Source organism: Montipora foliosa, chromosome 13 (assembly GCF_036669935.1).
Source record: "Montipora foliosa isolate CH-2021 chromosome 13, ASM3666993v2, whole genome shotgun sequence".
Taxonomy (NCBI): Eukaryota; Metazoa; Cnidaria; class Anthozoa; order Scleractinia; family Acroporidae; genus Montipora; species Montipora foliosa.
The window spans coordinates 17,939,529-17,947,028 of NC_090881.1; the positions used below are offsets into that span (position 1 = coordinate 17,939,529).

General features: G+C 39.0%; 1 protein-coding gene across 2 annotated transcripts in view; it reads right to left on the bottom strand.

The window, feature by feature from the left end:
- Positions 1-6,027, bottom strand: part of LOC137983180 (uncharacterized) — a 31,928-nt gene extending 25,901 nt beyond the window's left edge. Inside the window, exons 1-2 of one of the 2 annotated variants that reach the window (XM_068830354.1) lie at positions 5,842-6,027; positions 1,778-1,963 (exon numbers count right to left, since the gene is read on the bottom strand). The gene's annotated coding sequence lies outside the window, so the exon portion shown is untranslated. The remainder of the gene's footprint in view (positions 1-1,777; positions 1,964-5,841) is intronic. The other variant, XM_068830357.1, reaches the window with a different exon arrangement.
- Between the last annotated feature and the right edge of the window lie 1,473 nt (positions 6,028-7,500).

Consider the following 7,500-nt stretch of genomic DNA (forward strand, 5'->3'; position numbering starts at 1 on the left):
GGCAGATAAGGGACGAGTGGTCACGAATTTTGTCATGCTTATGCTTGTGCTTGTGCTTTGGCTTATCGCACAAGTGGGACCCAGGCTTTAAACTTCCTGTTGTCTGTAGCTCCTGGTTCAACACTTCGACTGCACCTCTTTGACGCAAACTGTTTTATTCCCGCCGTCAGTCAGCCTTTTAAACTATCACGTTGTGTTGTAAGATGGAATCTCAAAAGCCATGTCTCTCGCCGAATATTTTATACTTAGCAGTTCCAAAGTTGAGGAATAGTAGAGCTGGGCTAGCAGGTTGTGCAATCCAATCGTGTTGTTAGAGCGGTTTTCAATTGAGTGTCGAAAATAATTAGATGATTACTTTGGTTCATGATTACTTCACTCAGTGATTGGTTCAAAGTTCTCGCGCCAAGTTTTCCAACCAATCAGAAGTGAAACCAAAACCAATCGTGGCTCGCGCGTGCACATTTTCCCGCGCTTTGTGTCGGCTACATGTAATTAGTTCGAGTTTTGATTGGTTTACTGGATTGTCTCCGTCCTTTTTGATTGGCCAAAGTAATTACTTTGGTTTTGGTTTTACGACACTCAATTGAAACTCGCTCTAATTTTCTATGTATTTGTCCACATACTTAGCAAACACTTGCAAGGTAAAATGGGCCGGAATGATAGAAAACGCGACTAGACATTTTCCAACCAACTTCTAGCAACTTAAACGAAGAACTGATGAAGGTCACTGGTCGAGATTCCTCTTACCATTAAACTGTTTTGGAGCACTGAATAACTTATTTACATTGAAATCTTCATGCCAGCACATTGGCACTCCCCACGGGTTTCTCTGATAACCATTAACAAGAGAAACCATTAAACAACACACTGTTTGAAATGAAGAAATATAGAACTAATATCCTATTCACACCAACAAGACATGTCTAATTAAACTGGGTTTAACAAAATCAAAATAAGTCACAGAAAAATGTAGGACTGGCTTTTACATGAGATTCAGGTTTTGAAATTACAAGACATGTTTCGACAGAAACTTCTGTCATCTTCAGTTGCATGATTAATGTACAAAGCGTTAAGTTGAATTTATAAGTCGGGAAAAGTGCTAATTATGCCAGTAACAACGGAATGTACATAAAACGTGACAATGTGAGAATTAAAAGGATAGGTTTAGATTTACGTGATGCAGTTGTTGATTAAGAGAAGGCTGTTCTCTTTGAATATGAAAAGCTTCTTTTATCTTGAGTTGAAAAGTCGTAGAGGCGTGATCTAAAATATGGAAACATTCCCTGACGACAGGGCGCGACATTGTTCGGCATTCTGTAGGTGTTTGAAAATGTGAGAGGCCCTATCACTGACTAAGTGCTCACGCACGCGTGTGGAAAAATGCCGGATTGTTCCGCCGACATAACAGGCATTACAGCCCGCACATACAAACTTATAAACCACACGTTGTTTCAACACATGCTTTGACCTGTGATAAATTCGTAGTCGACAAAAGTCAGTAAACATGATTTAAAAAGAAAACACTTTGAAACCGTGTTTAACAAAATATGTTTAAAACATGTTTAAGGTTTGGTGTGAATGAGGCATAAGATACATTAAAAGTAACTACTTAAAACTGGAGAAACTAATCGAGTCAAAAGCTATGGATTAACACTGAAAGATTCAGGTTGTTTACACGTATAGACAAGCAGATAAAATAAGTTAGAAAGAAGGTAATCAAAAGAGAAAAAAATCGAAACTAAAAATTGATTATTATTATCGACAACGTTGGAATTACCTTATCGTCATCAAGCAAAGTTGAAGATCCTTACAGCGGTCCTAGCTGGGATTGAAGCAGCTGCTGTCGTTTTGGAGTCGACATCTTTACTCCTGTTGCTCATTCTTCTGTTCTCACAAACTGAAGCGAGTCAGTTAAACGAGACCGTACAACAACTGGCTACTGGGTTACCGCATACCATTGTAACTATAAATTCAACAGGTAACCTAAATATAGGATTTATATCAAAATATAATCTCTTCAAGATATTGGTCTGACTGTGTCGGCACGATATTCAAAACTCTTCAGAAAATATATTGCTTCGAAATAACAACAAAGATTTACATTTCAATAGGATCAAATGCGGATCTCCGACATGTAACTATTTTAAACCGCGACCTGAAGTGTCCTGTCCACGGAAGTACTCATCATATCACGGGATAAGTGATGAACTTTATTTAAGTGTCTAGTCTTTTAGCGCTCAGCAGCCCCAGTGGAGAACTAATTGGGGACACTATAAGTCGAAATCAACTCAAATCAAAAACTTTGGTTTTTGAGGAGAGGGGAAACCAGAGCACCCGGCCAAAAACCTCTCGGTGCAGAGTAGAGAACCAACAAACTCACCCCACATATGACACCGAGTCTGGGAATCGAACCCGGGTCACACTGGTAGGAAGCGAGTGCTCTCCCTGCTGCCCCAATGTTGTCAAGATTTTGAATTAGAAGTAATACTAGTTAACAATTAGACCCGTAGCCCGCAAGGGCTACGGGTCAATAGTCCATAAGGCGAAGCCGAATGGGCTATTGACCCGTGGCCCTTGAGGGCGAAGGGTCTAATTGTTTTAGTATCACCCAAATAATTGGACAGAAAAGGCAATAATAAAGTTAGCAAAAGCAAGTTGAAAATATATTTAAAACGAAAAGAAAGAAAGAAATAAAGAAAGCGTCACGCTTTTCGCTACTCGAGGACTATGACTAATAGTCCTCTAGTAGCGTAGCCAATCAAAATCAGCATTTCCATTAGTCCACTAGTTGGGTGATACTAAAGTGAAATTATCTATGCCATAATGGAATTACAAGTTTAGGGGAAATGGGTTGAACTCCCTTCGACCTGAACTCCATTATCAAAATATATCGACGATTAGCTTTTTTGGAAAAGTTTCAAAATCCTAGTTCCGAATTAAGTCCAGGGGATTTTTTTAAATTGTGAAATTAGGAACAGCTTTGGAATCGGGAATTCACAAACGTTTCGCCAACAGTAACATTTTTTTTGAATCCCGAATCCTTGGAGTCAAACGCAGAAAACAGGTACCTGGAATCCGGAATTTGAGAATCCGAGAAAACCTCGGATTAGCTCACACGTGATGGATTTTTTGTAATTTTCTTCATTCGTTTCCTCCGACTAAAGCTGAACAAGCGCAGCTACTCCTTCGGATCAACGAGGCTTGTTTAGCTGCTTTTAATACCTTTTATTTTGTCGTGTTCGCTATTTGTGCATTTATTTTCACATATTTTGTTTGTCCTTCATTTCTGGTTTGTAAACATCTTTGCGTTTTACCCGTGCGAACGTGGAACTTTTGTCCACCAAGTTGAACGTGGATTTGACCGTCGAACGGTCGAAACATCGTTTTTTTATTATTAGGCTGATTTAGCAACAGAACGGGAACGTCAGTGGCGACGGCGCGCGCAGAAAAAACACCAATGAGAATTCAGAATAAAATAGACTCCACTCTTTTCTTCTTTATTCTAAATTCTCATTGGTAGTTTTGCTGCGCGCGACGTCGCCACTGACGTTCCCGTTCTTTTGCTAAATCAGCCTATTATTACAATGAAGGAAGACGATATCCTTGGAGTTGAAAAAATAGCCTTTACTAACTCGAGCTTTCCACTCCCTTCGCGGTCTTTGATCAAGTGATTGGTCACGTGCCTGAACTCAGTTTACGACTGAATGATAGTCGTACTCGTGACAATAGAGCAACAGTGAGCGCGCGCAAACCCGCTTCATTTTGGTGGGAAAAACGTGATACCGTCGTCATTTTAGTACGAAGTTTTTCAAAACTGTCGTCGTGTCAAAACAAGTCACCAGCACAGTAGCAGTTTTGGCATTTTTCAATCAGGAAAAGGCTCAGGTACCAGCAATAAGAATAACTGAGCAACTTATGCTGCTAACAAAGAGTAAGATTAATCGTCCGGGTTATAAATTTTGTAAGTATTTTCGCTGAAAACGGGCAGTCAAATCTCGCACTCGTTTTCGTCGTAGAATCTAAAGGTCCCTATTAGGCTATGTTGTGGACTCACGAGGCGGAGAGGTCAGTCCGTTCATATCCATTCCTTATCAGCGGTTATTTACCAAAAGGGGTCCTACAGTGCATCTAAGCAGCGGTTTCTCACCGTAGTTTCGGATTCGGATCTTTGCTTGATAGCAAATATCGCAGACTTTGCACTATTGGAAAGGAAATTTATAAGAATTTTCGGGAATTTAGAGAGTTTTGAGAATTTTAGAGCTTTTGTTTGGGAAATTCCAGAAAGAATTTTAGACAATTTTTCGGGAATTATACATGTAGCTAAACCTACACCAAAATGTGAAACACACGCGCGGGGCGTACAGAGCCTTCATTTTTATTCACTATAAAACCTATTGTTTCATGACTCTCTCGTAGCCTTCGTCGTCGGCATTGCGTAAGACTCGATTACTGTAATGCTCTCCTTTATGGGCTCCCTAAATATCTTGTTGACAGGCTACAGCACGTTCAGAATTCTGCTGCTCGTGTTGTTACTTTTACAGGGAAGTTTGATCACATCACCGCTGTGTTTATTGATCTTCATTGGCTTCCTGTATACTATAGGGTTAACTTCAAGTTGTTTCTACTCACTTATAAGGCCTTAAATGGTCTGGCTCCTTGCTATCTGTCTGATCTTCTTTCTTATCGTTCCTCTTGCTACTCTCTTCGCTCTGTTACAAATAAACGTCTTGTTGAACCTAGAGCTAAGCTCACCACGTATGGTTTTCGGTCCTTTTCTTTCGCTGCTCCGAGACTTTGGAATAGGTTACCTTTGAATATTCGTTCTTGCTCCTCAGTTGCTAGTTTTAAAAGCAGACTCAAAACGTTTCTTTTTACATTATTTCTTGATAATAAGAAATTTAATTAGTTAATTGTTTCTTTCTAATCATTTTCGTTTTTTATCGCCTAATAATTGTTGTTTGAAATAATAAGAATATTTTTATAGATCGTTTTCTAGAATAAATAATATTTATTGCATAATAATATTCCATAGAATTTAGTGTTTTTAAATCGTTTTTATTGAAATTACTGTAAATTGTAAATTGTAAAACGCCATGGACAGCGATACATGGATATGAGCGCTATATAAATAAAGTTATTATTATTATTATTATTATTATTATTATTATTATTATTATTATTATTATTATTATTATTATTATTATTATTATTATTATTATTATTATTATTATTAAGCTCCCTAGTGTCTTGGTGGATGGCGTGAAGATTATATCCTTCATTTGTGTTATATATAATGATTGTATCCTTGGTCTCCGAGGGACGGAGTCTTGCAATGGATCTGATATCGTTTTCTTTATCGCTAGTTTTTTTATATTAAGTATCTTTAAATAAAAGTGAACAAAACTATTTTTGGATGAATATGCGACTTTGGTTTCATGGCGCACTTGTGAAATGAGAGCGACTGAAAGATAATCACTGCGCAAACACGACGTAAAACACGTAAAGGATAAAAAAACGCCACTAATATATTGAGGCGTCGTGTTTCTGCGAGTACAATGAATTAATACAAGTGAGATGGCGGACGATCTGTTTACTTTAGCATAACAGTAAACTATGGATATTGAAAATTTGGTTTTATCAACGGAGTTGATGATGTAAATTGGCCACCGTACAGAGATTCTAAAAGCTGACGTTTCGAGCGTTAGCCCTTCGTCAGAGCGAATCGAGGAATTGTGGGTTACGTGTAGTTTTTATAGTAGAGTAGGAGCTACGCTATTGGTGGTAACATGGCAACGTGAAAAATAGGAATATATTAGTTAAATGAAAAGCGTTCGTTAATACCGTGAGGATGAAGAGTGCCGATTTGGAAGATGATTTTTGTTCCAGATTCTTGTGGCTTTCCGTCGTACCTAGATGTAGGGAAAGGCCGCAGATAGCCATGTGTTTTTTGGAGTGGTTAGGCAGATTAAAATGACGAGCGACTGGCTTAGATGCATCCTTGTCATTCTTCTCAACATCGCGGAGGTGTTAGCGGAATCGGTCGCCTAGTCGTCTACCTGTCTCGCCAATGTATAAGTTATTGCGTAACGTACAGGTTATGCAATAAATGACATCTGCGGAGGTACATGTGAAACGATCGGTGATCTTAACAGATCGCTTAGATCCCGATATCTTGCTACAACCGTGGACAAATTGTGTTGGAAAGTGCGCAAAAACATGAAATCATAACCGTAATGCCTACAGAATAAGCGTCGGTAGCGCTTAAACACTTTTTTGATCAACGCACTGTCAAAGAACCAAGCTCGGAAACGCTCCTCCACCTTGCCGAACTAGTTTTAACGCTTAACTGTTTTTCATTCACCGGCAGCTATTACAAACAAATTAATAGTGTAGCGATGGGCACAAAAATGGGACCTAGCTATGCCAATCTTTTTGTAGGATATATTGAACACCAATTTTTTAATCAGTATAACGGCCCCAAACCTGAACTCTACGGCCGCTACATCGACGACTGCATCGGCGCTATTTCATCCAGCAGAGAAGAACTCGATCAAGTTATAACCTCCGTCAATTATATCGGGATCTAAGCGATCTGTTAAGACCACCGATCGATTCACATGTACCTCCGCAAATGTCATTTATTGCATAACCTGTACGTTATGCAATAAATTATAAATTGGCGAGACAGGTAGACGACTAGGCGACCGATTCCGCGAATACTTCCGCGATGTTGAGAAGAATGACAAGGCTGCATCTAAGCCAGTCGCTCGTCATTTTAATCTCCCTAACCACTCCAAAAAACACATGGCTATCTGCGGCCTTTCCCTACTACATCTAGGTACGACGGAAAGCCGCAAGAATCTGGAACAAAAATTCATCTTCCAAATCGGCACCCTTAATCCTCACGGTATTAACGAACGCCTTTCATTTAACTAATGTATTTCTATTTTTCACGTTGCCATGCTACCACGAATAGCGTAGCCCCTACTCTACTATAAAAACTACAAATAACCCATAATTCCTCGATTCGCTCTGACGAAGGGCTAACGCTCGAAACGTCAGCTTTTAGAATCTCTGTACGGTGGCCAATTTACATTATCAACTCCGTTTATAAAACCAAAAGTTTGTATACTACTTCTCCACCGACGCAACAGCACAGTTTCTTTAGAAACTACCCCCTTCATTCATTTATGGATATTGATGCTGCAGTATGTAGACCCGCTGTATCAAAGATCAGACCCTCAAAATTTATTGCTTGTAATGATTCAAACTGAATGTCATGATTTATGGCTTGGTCTCATTTTAATTTCGTCATCTTAGAATTCTCAAGGAAATCTTTAAAACAAGAAATACAAATATTTGTCGAGAAAGTCGTAGTGGGGCCATACGCAAACACATTTACATTTAGAAATCGGCTTGTCTTGCATAATTACTTTTAATACACTTTGATCGTGCGCCTAAGTGCTGTTTGGCATTTTAGAATAAAATGCATGGTTACCA